This window comes from Lactuca saligna, chromosome 8 (genome assembly GCF_052625555.1).
Source record: "Lactuca saligna cultivar CGN05327 chromosome 8, ASM5262555v1, whole genome shotgun sequence".
Taxonomy (NCBI): Eukaryota; Viridiplantae; Streptophyta; class Magnoliopsida; order Asterales; family Asteraceae; genus Lactuca; species Lactuca saligna.
Genome location: NC_136424.1, coordinates 142,130,225 through 142,146,251, shown reverse-complemented (window position 1 = coordinate 142,146,251; position 16,027 = coordinate 142,130,225).

The window sequence follows — 16,027 nt, the reverse complement described above, 5'->3', positions numbered from 1 at the left end:
GTCACGATACGACAATGGAAGAATTACAATTATTTTGATTTATTAGGTCATGAAGTGACCTGTAGATGGTCACGACGTGATAACTAACCGAGTGACCTTAGAAATTTTGACCTTGAACGTTGACATTTAACCATTGACCAAGTTTAACTTTATGTCAAATGGTGTAATTTTAGTAATAGATTGATGCTTGGTCCCTGTTTGTTGCATAGGTGACCTGTAGAGCCAGTATTTGGAGCAGTGATCAATTCAACTATCTTTTGGACTTTGAGGTGAGTTTTCCTTACTGTACTCGTGGGTCGGATGCACCAATATCAACCCACTAGGTTATGTTATGTATCCTGGTATATAGGATGTTGCTATGCTGTAGTGACCTGTTAGATTGATAGATTTGTATGATTTCATGTACTTACTGATTATTGTTTATTTGTTGCATATGTCAACAATTGGTGGTTAGGTTGAGGCGGGAGGCCAACAAACCCAAGATGGCTGGGTTGAGGTGGTATTGCTTCGTGCGGCAGACCAACAAACCCAGGATAGTTGGGTTGAGTCAATATGCCAATAAACCTTGGATGGCTGGGTTGAGGCCACGAGCCAATAAACCCTATATATTGTAATTGTTATTGTATTTTTGTGTGGAGTATTTTGTGGAACTCAATAAGTTTTGGCTTACAGTTGTGGATTTCAATGTTTTAGGTACTTCAGATGATCGGGGAAAGGCGAAGGCTTGATCGTACACATCATCCTATGAATTTTTATGATTTGAGTGATGTTTTATATAATGATTTGTTATGATATTTTGGGAAAACAATGGCTGATTGTTATATGGTTTTTATGAAAGTGACTTTGAAAACTCGAAAAAAAATCTTTCACAACTAGGAAATTCGATGCCTTGTAAACATGGAACAATGATAAAAAATGTGAACCAACAATGAGAAAGCATGTAAGATGTTTATTTCCAATAACAACAAACTTCAATCAAAAACTTCATACAAGTATTGCAAATAGTCAACAAAGAATTGGAAACCATAGAAATCCCGGTTTAAGTCCATTCTGGACTAGGATTTCCTTATTGGACCTAATGGGCCAATAAGCTTCCAACTTGACTATCTTGAACCTAGAGCTCTCCAATGGACCCGAATTGGACTCATATACATGAACCATAATACTTTTGGGCCTTAGGAGCCCAAAAGACACTAGGTTAACTTAAATGGGCCTTAATGGGTCACAATCAATTTAATTTAGCCCTAATAGGTCATAAAAATCATATTTTTATTTATTTGGGCCAAAAATCACCTAACTTAAGCTCAAAATGGGCTTAATCATTCAAAGCCCAAAAATTTTCTCTTTCCCTCTCCATTTTCGGCCCAAGCCCACAAAGAGAGGAAGAGTTGACTTTGTGGTGCCAACTCATTTTTACCTAATGGATTTCCATTCAAGCTCTCATACTTCCATGCAACAATCCCATCACCCTCTCTCTTCTTCTCTTCCTCTCGGCCGAACCTAAACAAACACACCCACACTTCACTCCAAAAATTCTCTCAAGAAGTTCTCTCCATTTCTCTCCAAAATTTCGAGATCTAAGAGGCTTTCAAAGAGATTCTTCCACAAAAATCATCATCCAAGGTAAGTTGATGTATGATCCATGCTTTAACTCACTTCTTTTCATCAAAATCATCTCTTAATCCATTCAAGTTCATGATCTTGCATCTTAGAACACCCTAAGTTCGAGATCCATCCAAGAAACTTGCTAGGGCCGAAAGTAGCACCAAACTTCTCCCAATCTTCTTCACAAACCGAAACTACAACTCAAGGTGAGTTTCATACCCCTTTCTTTTTGGTTTTCATGAGTTTTATGGGGAGAATACAAGAGAATGTGTAGATCTATGTGTATGTGTATGCTATGTGTGATTTTATGCATGTGTGTGTGTGATTTCATATGTTTTTGTGATGAATATGTTAACAAAAGGGGTTTAAACCCGAGATCTATGGCATGAGAAAGGAAACAAACATAATCTAAGCTATTTTACACCAAACAAGTTAAGAATGATAGCTTATAAGGTTATGATGAACATATTCTAACATAAAACCCATTTTAGGGTTTTAAAATGTCAAAATACAAAACTTGGGTTACAAATCAACAAGTCATGGTTTCTTAAGGTTCAAAAGTTTCAAAACAGTTTCTATAATCATTTTTCTGAATAATAAAATTTTCAAGGGACTTAAAATGTAAATTTTTAGCTTAATGGGCTAATTATGGGCTTTTCGGCCCAATAAGCCTCAAAATGCGAAAAATGAGAAACTTTAGGGGCTAAAATGAAATTTTCGATAAAACAGGGGGTAAATAGCATAACAAATTCATTTTAAGAGTCAAAAATGCTTTCACTATAAAAAAGGACCAAAAATGTAAAGTTTTTAGATTTTGGGCCAAAACTGTAAAAGTTGTGAAAAATTAGGCTCTAACCGAGAATCACCATCCTGGGAGGGCTGAAGTTGTCCACAAAATAAGTTTTGGGTTAAAACTGTGTTTTCATCAAATGAATGATACAAAAGTGTCAAGAAAATGTTTTAAGGGCTAAAAATGAAATTCTTTTATATAAAAGGACCAAAAGTGTTATTTTTATAAAATAAGGGTAGTGAAAAGGTCAAATCCCACTTTTAAACAAATTAATTCATTAATACAAAATACAAAACCCACAACTACTGACGATATGAAAAACAAATACACTTTCAACAACAAATATCGTTACAAACGAAGTGATTCGGTCTCAAATTAATACAAAACAACAAGCGTTGAACAAAACCCTCTAAATAAATACGCGATAACTACGATGAGCAAACTTACAAACTTTGGGTTTGGAAGTTTCAAATCATGCTTTTTGGGCCTTGCTAGCCCATTAACATGATCTTTGGGCTCAAAGGGAATATGCTTATGTGCTATTGGGCCTCCTATGACCCGATTTCATGTAAAAGGACTTTCAATGGCTATGATGTGCTATTGGGCCATAGTGGCACATTAGTATCGTTAGTGAGGTCAAGAAATCAAATGCGAGTGGGGCCAACGTGCCTTTCGCATTCCTGACAGCCTAAAATAACTCAAGGAAATAACAGGACTTCGTACTCCCCTTTTCCTCATTTGTTAGGCTTACGAGTAATCAAGGTAAACAGATTCGGGACGTAAATCAAGAGTAACCATGGTCGTGGATTAAGTGAGTAGTAACGGGCGACGCCATTAAGGATCGTTCGAAAACTGTAGTTATAAACTAGTCATTTTCTAATGCGTGGGTATAACAACTCACAACCCAAATTAATCCAGCGCCACCCGAGAAATCAAAATCATTCGTTGTGACAGTATAACAATTGAGAAATCACTGTATTTTATGTATTTGGGAAAACATCGGGTTTTCCTGGGAAATTCAACATTTTCACTTATGCGATTAATACTAAAGTTCAACATTTATACATGTTTTAAAAAAATCAACAAGCATATATATATATATATATATATATATATATATATATATATATATATATATATATATATATATATATATATATATATATATATATATATATATACACGGATCTTCACACTTTTTATAAACAATGATCTTTTCAGAAAATATCGAATTTTCTAGATTTTACAAACTACACAAAATCATTTTATTACAATATTGCTTATGAACTCACCAACATTTCATATGTTGACGTTTTTCAAAATTAACTTGTATTCTCAGGTAACAGGTAAACCGAAGAATAAGTATCAAGTAATGTCAGGGTGTTTTGCGTATGATATCTATCAGACAATTATGTTATGAATTTGTAATGTTTAAAACAAAGTACTGGATGTAAACAATATCAGTTTTACTATTTTAATGGGTGGTGATGATTTATGTTATGATTCATGTATATTCATTGTGATGGTATTCAATTTAAGTCACAAGAGCCCTCAGACGTTTCCGTCGTCCGGTTCGGGGGTGTGACAGGTTGGTATCAGAGCTCTGTTTATAGTGAACTAGCATATCTAACCATACATTGATATGCAACTATAAACCAAAAAGAGGGACTAACACAACTCTGAACAAAACAAGTAAAACACAACGATAAAAACATCTTTACTTGTGTGAATTAGGAAAAAGAACATAATACCTAATCAAACAAGATAATGCTAACATCTCGGTAAAGCCAGGTTGTTCATAGTCGTACCAAGGAGTGGATGTAGCTTGATCAACTACATTCCCTCCAAGGCACAACTATCACATGTCCCGAGGAAATCGTGATGGCTAGGGAACCTAAAAATATACCCCCTTTATCACCAAGAATAGAACATCAACTCGATCTATACAATAATTGTAGCATCTTAGGAATAATGTTAGCATATTTACACACTCTCGTAGATAGCATGGATGGTTTCCACCACCCTGGAGATCCTTATTTCCCAAACCAGGGGAATAACGGATGGTTGGACGAAGAACCTAAAGAAGAGCCCGAGGAAGACCCCGAGGAGGAATCCGATGGGGAACCTGAAGTAGAAGTCGAAGGCGGACCTGCTGAGCCAGTAGAGGAACGTGAGGAGGAGGAAGTCGAAGGAGGTCTTGAGGAGGAACCCAGCGATAACGAAGAGGGTGATTCGGATGTAGAGTCTGAAGTCATCAATCCCTCTTATCCGATTAGAGTGCCTGCTTGCTGGGTGGGCCCCACTGGTCCTACACCCCCCTGGGGAATCGATATTTGGAGGTGGGGCAGACAGCAGAGAAAACGACCCCCGTTCGGCATGTCATGCGAGTTCTTTGCCCTGAGGGATGGAGGACTGGCCGATTGTGCCCTTCCAGTCATGGTGAGACGACTACGGAACACAGGCGACCTAGCTCAGAGTACCACCGATCAGGTAAGTCAGATGTGGACTAGGGTTGAGTGTGTGGAGCAGGAGACGCGAGACGTCCTCCGAGAGTTCCACATGAGGCAGGTAAGGTGGGAGTCCCGACTCCAGGTTGCAGAACAACAGGTGGCTCGCCTTCAGGGAGCATCCATGTTAGGTGCTATTTGTGCACCTTTTTGCACGCCTTTTAGTCCCATTTTATGCACATATTTAGCAAAATTGTTCTTCCTTTTCCTTGCATTTTATCATATTCATTTTAGTCTCTAGAACAACCTTATTTGCACACTTTTATATCTTTTTCAGGTAAACCGGAGGTTGGAACGCGCTTTGGGAAGTGTCGGGAAGCATTGTTGGAGATTTCGGGCCGATCCGGCGAAGAACTAAAAAGTTGGAAAAATCAAGTTTGGAATTGGAGTCAGAGAGGTACACGGGGCGTGTTGAATTTACACTGAAAAGTGGGCACGGGGCGTGTTTGACCAAAATGGGAGCTGTTGACCATGCTGAACACGACCCGTGTCAGTTTAGTGCAAATCAACACGGGGCGTGTTGCTAAACACGACCCGTGTCAGTTTAGCCTATGTTAACACGGGCCGTGTTCGACCCAGAAACCAACTTTTGGCAGTTTTCCTATCTTTCATATTACGGGTTGAGGGTTATTTGGAGAAGGAGAGAACATACCAGAGCACCATTGGAGGAGGATTTTCAAAGGTTTTTGCAAGGGTTTGATTAGCAATCATTTGGAAACATTATTTCTAGTATTTGTAAGTTGTAATTGCACTTTAATTCCATCTTTTATTCTTGTGATCTTGTTCTAGCCATGTGTGGCTAGAACCCTAATTTCTCCAATTTCATGTTTTGACTTCTTGGTAGTGACTTCATTCATATGACATGATGTTTGTTCTTAATTTCTATTTAATGAATTTGATTTTGCTTCAATCGAATGTTTGATTCTAATTATGATTCTTATTGGCCATTTGAATTAGGGTTAGGTCATTCAAGTTATCTCTTTTACAAAATCCGTAATTGTTTTGTGAAATTGAACAAGTAACAAGCATTAAATTGATCTCTATTGAATGAATTTAGTGTAAATCTTATTCATACACTTTTACACTCCCGAGCTTATGAGGAGTATTGGGTGTTGTTGGGAACATTCACATAAAGCTTCATGCAATCTTATAATCTAATCCTAAGAGCTTCTTTAGATTAGGTTAATAAGGTTAGGATTAATCAAAGAGCTTGTTTTGGTTAATTAATATGGTGAATGGGAAGTGTTAGAGCTTATTAGCACTTTCAAGTACCAACTTAGATAGAATTGAACGAATATTGTGTCATCTTGGAGTCACATTGCTAAATTGTCATACATGGAGTTGGAGTCCTCACAAATTCTGAACTTAATTCATGCACTTAATTGATTGCTTATGTTTTTAATTGTTTGATTAATCATTACATTCTAAACCCCCCTCTCTTTTTACTATTGGTGACTATAGTACCTTGTGCAAAGAGGTATAGACTAATTGTCCTGTGTCTCTGTGGATCGACCCTGCTTACCTTGTACTACCTTTTAGTGCAATATAGTGGGATTATTTTGGAGTATATCGTACCCCTTTATTTGTTGGGTTTGACACCCCTAACAATCCACTTCCTCAGCACCACCCCCTGGCACATCCCACCGCGACTAGGATTAGCCGTATCAGTCCTTAGTACTACTACAATGATCTATGCTATGTACCATCGACTCTATGTTTAAGTGATTACACTACTCATAGGGCCGTTATGTTGCCGAACTTGTACCGCTTATGTATGCTCTTCCGAGCAAAATTTTCATGTATTAAAGTGCTCCTAAGCCTTATTCTTGTAATCTTCCTAAGTGAAACAAGTGCGGTCTCCATCACAATGGAGAATGCAGAGAGATGCATTGCACTAGTTGCAATCGGAAAGGGCACATGACGAACTATTGCAGGACCTACCCTCCTCATAACCAACAACAGGGAAACAACAACAACAATAACCGCAACAACAACAACACCGACAATGGCGGCAACAATGCAGGACCAAGTCACACCTGCTATGGATGTGGAAGGACTGTGCATTTCCGTTGAAACTGCCCCAACAACAACAATTCCGGGAATGGAGGGACAGGAAGAGTGCTGACCATGGGTCAGGGAGAAGCGGTTCAGGATCCCACTGTCGTCACCGGTACGTTCCTCTTAAACCACACTTATGCATGCATCCTATTTGATACCACAGCAGAGCGAAGTTTTGTGAGCAATAAGTTTAAGCATTTGTTAAAACAACAACCCCAGAAGCTCAATGAAACCTTTACGGTGGAAATTGCCAATGGGAAAACAGAATCTACTAAGGAAATCTATATCGGATGTACCCTAGCCCTAAATCAACACGTCTTTCGAATAAACTTAATGCATGTTTCCATTAGGAGTTTGATGTGATTATTGGCATGGATTGGTTAAGCCCCCACTATGCTGAAATTATGTGTCACGAGAAGGCTGTTCGCCTTCACCTTCCAAATCATGAAACCCTAATCATTTACGGAGACAAACCCAGCACGATCTCCGTCTCATCTCGTGCGTCCAGGCACATAAGTATCTGCGGAAGAAAGATTTGACGTTCCTGGCGCACATAGTGGATAAATCCAAGGAAGAGGTTAATGTTCAAGACACTTCTGTAGCATGTGAATTCCCAGACATCTTTTCTGAAGATCTTCCTGGGATACCCCCAGAAAGACAAATTGAATTTTGAATTGATTTTGTGCTAGGAGCTACTCCCATCGCTAAATCGCCTTACCGATTGGCTCCTACTGAGATGCTGGAATTGTCCAGCCAACTTAGTGAACTCCCGGACAAGGGATTCATCCGACCCAACTTCTTGCCATGGGGAGCTCCAGTTCTCTTTGTCAAGAAGAAGGATGGATCTTTTAGGATGTGCATCGATTACAGAGAACTAAATAAGTTCACTGTCAAAAATCGCTATCCACTCCCACGAATCGACGATCTATTTGACCAGCTCCATGGAGCTAGTTACTTCTCTAAGATAGATCTGCGGTCTTGGTACCATCAACTCAAGGTCCGGGAAGAGGATATTCCCAAAACCGCTTTCCGAACTCGTTACAGACATTATGAATTTGTCGTAATGCCTTTTGGTCTAACGAATGCCCCTGCCACATTCATGGACCTAATGAATCGAATCTGCCGACCATTCCTCGACAACTTTGTTATCGTTTTCATTGACGACATTCTAGTTTATCTCGAAGCAAAGAAGAGCATGACCAACATCTCTGACAAATCCTGGAAACCCTACGAACTGAGAAGCTATACGCAAAACTCTCCAAGTGTGAGTTCTAGCTCCGTAGCGTGAACTTCTTGGGTCATGTTGTTAGTTAGGAAGGAATACATGTGGATCGTTCTAAGGTCAAATCCATCGAAGGATGGGCAGTCCCAACGAGGCCCACAGAAATTCGCCAATTCTTAAGTCTAGCAGGTTACTACAGGAGGTTCATTCAGAACTTCTCTAAGACCGCCAAGCCACTTACCTCAATTGCACAAAAGGGTGTACCATTCGAATGGACGGACAAGCAAGAAGTTTCATTTCGAACTCTGAAGCAAACACTTTGCAGTGCGCCGATACTATCACTACCAGAGGGAATGGAATATTTCGTAGTCTACTGTGACGCGTCAAATCAGGGTTTAGGTTGCGTTCTCATGCAACGTGGAAAGGTAATAGCTTACGCGTCCCAGCAACTAAAGACACACGAAGTGAACTATACAACCCACGATCTGGAATTGGGAGCAATGGTCTTCGCCTTGAAGATCTGGAGGCACTACCTTTATGGTACGAAGTGCACCATCTTCACGGACCACAAGAGTCTCCAACACATCTTGAATCAAAAAGAGTTGAATATGAGGCAACGAAGATGGGTTGAACTATTAAACGATTATGAGTGTGAAATTAAGTACCACCCAGGCAAGGCTAACGTGGTAGTTGATGCCTTGAGTCGGAAAGAGTACTCTAATCGTCGTGTGAAAACTCTCTCAATAACCATCCAATCTCACCTAACCACTCAGATCAGGGCAGCCCAGTCAGATGCCATGAAGGCGAAAAACTATACAAGCGAAGCGTTACGCGGAATGGAGAAGAATCTCGAGGTGAAAGAGGGCGGAATATAGAATTTCATGAACCGTATTTGGGTCCTTCAACTTGGAGGATTTAGGGAGGTAGTCATGAATGAAGCTCATAAGAAACGATACTCCATCCATCCGGGTACAGATAAAATGTACTTGGATATTAAACAACACTATTGGTGGCCTAACATGAAGGCAGAGATTGCCACCTATGTTAGCAAATGCCTTACTTGCGCCAAAGTAAAGGTAGAATACCAGAAGCCCTCGGGGTTATTACAACAACCAGTAATTCCCGAGTGGAAATGGGAAAGGATTATCATGGATTTTGTGACCAAGTTACCCAAGTCGTCAGATGGATTGGACACTATATGGGTAATAGTTGACAGACTGACAAAATCCGCTCATTTCCTGCCAATAAAAGAATCCTACAAGATGGAGAGATTGACAAGAATATACATTCGAGAAATCGTGAGACTTCACGGAGTGCCAGTGTCTATCATCTCGGATAGAGATAGTAGATTCACTTCACGTTTTTGGCAATCACTTCAGAAAGCACTGGGAACCCATCTCGACATAAGCACTGCTTATCACCCACAAACGGATGGTCAAAGTGAACGAACCATTCAAACGCTTGAAGACATGCTTCGCGCATGTGTGCTAGACTTTGGGAAGTCCTGGGATACCTACTTACCCTTAGTTGAATTCTCGTACAACAACAGTTACCATTCGAGCATCAAAGTTGCTCCTTTCAAGGCACTGTATGGACGCAAGTGTAGATCACCATTTTGTTGGGCTGAGGTAGGCGACACCCAGTTAGCGAGAGAACTAACATCAGACAAGACATTAACGGGACCGAAGATCATACGTGAAACCATAGAAACGATAGTTCAAATCAGAGCTTGGCTACAAGCATCACGTGACCGACAAAAGAGCTATGATGTGGATGAATGAAGAAGAAATATTCTGACTTGTTAGACAAATTATTTGTATGATAATAATAAATACAACCTTCTTTCTTCAAAGATGAAAAAAGACCTTGCATTTGGTTCATATCTTTTTCATCATTCTTTCGTATTTTCTGTTTAGCAATGTATATTGTTTGGAGTGTAGACACATTTTTTAGATTTTGCACTTTCAAAGTTAATAAAATATCATGTGACTTCACAATTTTTGCTGACAAATCAACCATCAAATGAGTTTCATTATTAGTTAATCTCATTGCAAATACATGACCCTCCATGTCTTCTACAGGTTCATGACTATAAATTCGATACCACATTTAACGTCCAAAAATCATGTAATTTAGAATATTTACCATTTGATTCAAAAAGATATTTAATAATATTTTGTCCTAGTATTAGTATTTCTACCGAATATTTTTTTTACTTTTATAAATACTACCATGATCACATACACGATTAACTTTAGTTAAGAGCTCACTTACTCTTATCTTTCTTATTTTTATGATAATAATGTAGTCAAGTGCATGGCCTATCTTTTGCACCCAAACTATTAAATCTTCACAAGATTTGAACACCTAAAATTAAATTGTTTGATTTAAAACTTACAATGCTTATTGACAATTCATAGAGACAATCTATATGCTAACACCATGTTTGTGGAAAATTCTAATGATTTTTTGACAACTTGCGTTTACTTCCTTTTGGTTATAGATGAAGTAATGTGCTATTCTTTCAAATTGTAAGTTGTAAAAAAATGATGATTTTTCTTTTGAATTTTGTAAACGTAATACATGAAATGATGTGTTATTCTTTCAAATTGCAACTTGTAAAAAACTGATGAATTATTTTTTAAAATTTATAAAAGTTATAGATGAAATAATGTGTTATTCATTCAAGTTCCAAATGTAAAAAAAAAATATATAATGAATTATATTTCTAAAATCTATAAAAGTTATATGGAGGAAATAATGTGTTTGTTACTCTTTCAAATTATGTAGAAAGTGGTGAACTATTGTATTAAAACTAATGTATAAAAACAAATATTTAAAAAAAAAAAAAAAGTTCAAATCAATACAATAAATAAAAAGGGGTAATATTAAAGTATAAGGTATTTTTGAGGGAGTAAAAATTAAAAATCATATAAAATATGAGATTTCTGTTTTTTTTTAAAGACATGAATAGTAATGGATTTGAGAAAATGTTAAAAATTGAATGGAAGAGGGCTGAAATAACACCTTATTTTTATTTTATTTTTTTATCTCTGCCGACATTTAAATGATATTGAACATTTTTAAAACCATAACGAACACATGTGAAACATGCATATAAAATTTATTATCGAAATATTTTATATTTTTAAAACTTGTGTTTCAGTGGTGTTTTAAGTAATTCGTGGTAATGTTTTATTATTATTATTATTATTATTATTATTATTATTATTATTATTATTATTATTGTATAATGTTTTTATTTTTATTATCATGTAAAAATTTTATTAGTGAAACCTTTTAATTAGTATTAAGGCTATACTTATGTTTATTTGGCAAGTAAAATGGTTTAAAATTAAAAATTATTATTTTTATTAAAATAATAATAATAAATTAGTAAAAGATGAAATAGGAGTACAACATAGGTTGAAATAATGAATGAAATATTGAATGGGAAATGAAGTGACGTTAGGCCTGGTAATCGTATTGTGTTTGGGTTGGCGGGCCGTAGGTTGACGGGTCAAAATACATCAACCCGAACAAGACCATTTAACTATACAAACTATAAAAGTCATGGGTTGACAGATTTGGAACATAAACTCATATACAACTTGTCAACTCACTTATTTATATGAGTTCTTATGTTGGGGGGTTCGTGATTCAAATTTGGGTTCGTGAGTCAGATTCCATAAACAAAATAGATAATTAAATATGAATAAAATCTAGATGCAAATGAAAATTAAAAACATTCATAGAAAGATGTTCAAACTAAAACATTAATACAAACATAAATAAATTCAAGTGCTAATGTAATAGTCACATTAATACAAACATAGATACAAACATTAATCTTACATGCATATTTATAATACTTAATACATTTTAAAAGTATCTAATTTTTTTATTAAAATTCTAAACGGGTTGGCAGGTCAACTCGTATGTTTTTTTTTTACAAACCCACATATGACCTATTTATTAAACAAGTTGGCGGGTTGACGGGTTGAAAAACTCAACTCAAACCCGTTTATTTCGTGTCGTGTCGAGGATTGTCAGACCTAAATGATATTAACTTGATACATATTGGAAGATTAGATATTAAAATTATAACACATAGCATTAGTTTTATTTAATCTTATTCAAGTTTTAGTATGCAAATCTCGTCCAAACTTCACGATTTAAAAATGGCCTTTTTTCCTTTTGAGGGTTTTTTTATCACTGCAAAACACAAATGTAGTTCGTTAAAAGAGTATTGCTCTTACTAACCACTTATGACATGGTCGATCTTGATCTTGGTAATATTGAAAACAGAATACCATCAATAAGCGAATTACGTTTTTGGCTTTCAATGGGGCCGAATCATAGAAGGTGTAATATGGTATGGAAAGCGCAATAGATAAATGTGTTTAAGGGAGAGTTATTTCAAATTCCGGAATTTGAGCCAAGGTATACGTTTTCTCATTAATATTAGTATCTTTATATCATTGGTTAACATTTGGAGAAACTGAAAGTTTTCAATTTTTGTTTTATGTATCTCTTAATTTTATTATCTGAATAAGTATAGTTGATCGATTTTTCATGGTTTCATGTGGTTGAAAATTATGTTGATGGACGTTGGTGAATGTAGTAGAAGAGGAAGATTATATAAAATAAATAAAAGGTTAGAGTGGGTTGGTGGGGTCTTCAAAATTAATAATAATGTAAATTGTAATTAAATAAAAGAAATTAAAGATAAACAAAAGGGTAGAAAAAGTACATTATGTAATTCGAGGACAAAATTGCAACGAGCTAAAACCGTGTGGATCATCAGTGTAAAAGAACTTAAAGACTAAAGTATTCCTTCTTATAAATCACATGGACCTTTTAGATAAGGAAAACTGCACATTTCCCCAAAAATATATTTTGAATTTGTTGACTTCATCCTTTAACTTATTTGTTTGCTTTATGAGGGAATAAAATTGTTAATGACATGTCCTTTTAGTTAACCCAACTTATTTTAGCCGCTAAATAGCGATACGTCAACAAATAAAGTCACATCAACGTTTAGTTGGAGCAAACAATGTCATTTGGAGTCTGCAGTTTTAAACCCCAAGCATCCGACTGTTCTTTACTGGCCTCCCTATAAATAACATTTCGTGCCCTAAAATAATTGGTCTTATTGTGTCATTTGGATTTAGTGTCTAAGCCCATAACTATAATTGGCATGTACTTAACCCGAGAGTAGCATCATCCATTTGGGTGGCATGGCACCAGAACAATTTGTAGGATGAACTTTTGAGAAGATGATATTTATGATTTATTAATATATTATAAGGTCTAATGTATGAATATGAAATCATATTATTTAATTAGTATTGATCAAGAATTAGTTTGAAATTAATTTTGTGATCAAAAGAGACTAATTAAATAAATGGGGATTGATTTGGTAAGTCGTTCATTCTTATAAAGTGGACTTATGATCCATAGTTCTTCATGTTTGGCTAAACTCATGCGGTGACCCATGGATACTCCATAGATGTTAAAATCCATAGAGAATGAGGAATGTGGAAAGTCATGCACATTAGGGTTTGCATGGGGTAACCCTAGTTGTGTCACACCATATAAAGAACCTCATAGCTACCAAAATTGGCACTTAAGTGAAAGGAAAGAGGGCTAGCCATTTTTGAGTGCAAGTATACTTCTCTCAAGTTCTTCCAAGTGTTGGTAGTGATGTGTAAAGCATTTGAGGCATCACACTTGGGGTGCTAGGCTCTTAAAGGTTGAAGGAATCAAGCTACAAGAAAAGGTATGTCATTCTACTATATTTTTGTATTACATATACTTCATGTTATGCTAGTTAGGATGAAACCTTGGAAAAATGAAAGTCTGCATGTGTAATAGAGAAAACATAGATCCAAGGTTTCTAGGGTTGCATGCACACCTTAGGAGTGTTAGAATGCTTAAAACCCTTCAATGGTATCATAGCCTAGGCTTGTTTTTAATTATACTTGATGCAACTTGTGTTTATATCTTGAAATTTTGAATTTTTGGCTGTCTGGAAAGTGGACTCGCCGAGTCAGCTCTTGCACTCGACGAGTTGGTGCTCCAGAGTGCAGATTTTTGACTTTTAAGGTTGGAATTGGACTAGGATCATTACCCTAAACTGTTTTTGAACTTATAAACCTGTTTTTTTGGTGTGGTAATGATCATGCTAATTCAATTTCAAAGATAATTGTCAAAGTTTCAAGTTAGTTTATATGATTCTTGAAAATTGTTGGTTTGAAGTATCCATGCTTATGAGTTTTTGGTAGATCATATTATTTGACACTTGCTTCTTATTTTAATTGTTGATCTAAATGCCTTTTAATGGACTCCATAACTTGTCCTCAAGTTATGGAATTCCAAAAGTTTTTTCCATAAAAGTCATTAAAACCCGTAAGTTATAGAAATGAAAGGTTTTGAATAGTTTCAAATTTTTCCCTCAAATTTTGAAATTTGTAAAGTCACTTTAGAAAACTTTAATTCTAAACCCCATAATTTTAAAAGTTTAAAATTCAATCCTTATAATTTATAGTATTATAAGTTAATAATATATATATATATATATATATATATATATATATATATATATATATATATATATATATATATATATATATATAATATCAAGTCAGTCTTACCGTTAGTAGGCCTCATTCATGAAGCCGGTCTATAAGGGGGTATAAGGTTACTGATGGAGGGTCATTAGCCAAACGGGTAGGATAGGACTATAATTCTCATTAAGTATAATGATACTAAAGTAACTAACTGTTTCATTAAATTCTCAATCTTAGTTACTTTAGGAAAATGTGAAATCGATGCTAATCCATGAAAATTGCACTTTGCACCTTACCAAGTCGTTAATGGAGTGTGTGTGGTTAACTGACACATTAACTTGGACTAGTAAGGGTGGCAAAGGGTGGCTCGATGTTTATCATAAGATCAATGGAGCGTGTATGGTTAACCAACACATTGATTGGGTGATAAAGTCGAGAGTACCAAGCACATCTTGCATGGTTATTCACACCTTGTTTGTGATCATCGGTATCCCAGTCACAAACCTAAAAGGTATAATCGAGATTTAACATGTCATTGAATTGTTCAATGAATCTTAAAGGATCTAGGAGTTTCAATCCAATTAAAACCTAATATATATTTGGTTTTTCATTGTGGAAATTGGTAAATCGTCATTTACCTACCTTCAAATATTTTGCAAGTTGGATTACGACATCCCTCTTCCAGTTTGTAAAATATTGTGTTGGTTCCTAGCTTTACTATTTCGTTTTTGTGTTTTATTAAGGACTCTTTATCTATCTAATCTAAACTTTTTCTTCTTTTTCAGATATCTTCCAACACTGCTTCTGGATCCTTCTCTCTCATAAACCTTTGTAGAAGAGTCATCTTCGTCGGTTCCAACTTCAATGATTGGATTAGGAACATAAGGATGGTCACTCTCTATGAGGACAAAGAATATATCCTCAACAAGGAGCTAAAGGAAATTTATGAGTCTTATGCTACTCCCGAGGAGATTGTTGAATTTAAGGCACATGAGAAGTATGCCACCAAGGTAGCTTGTATCATGCTTTCCACAATGTCGGCTGAACTCCAAAAGTCTTATGAGGACTTCTACCCTTTTGAGATGCACCAGGACCTGATGAAAAGATACCATCAGAGTTCTCGTTAGGAGAGGTGTGAAATAATCTCTTCCATGATAACAACAGGAATGATGGATGGTGAACCCATCACGAGCCACTTGCAGAAAATGCAAAGGTTTGTAGGCTGTCTGCTAAAGTTAAATGTGAACTTTCCTTAGGAGCTGGAGATAGATTT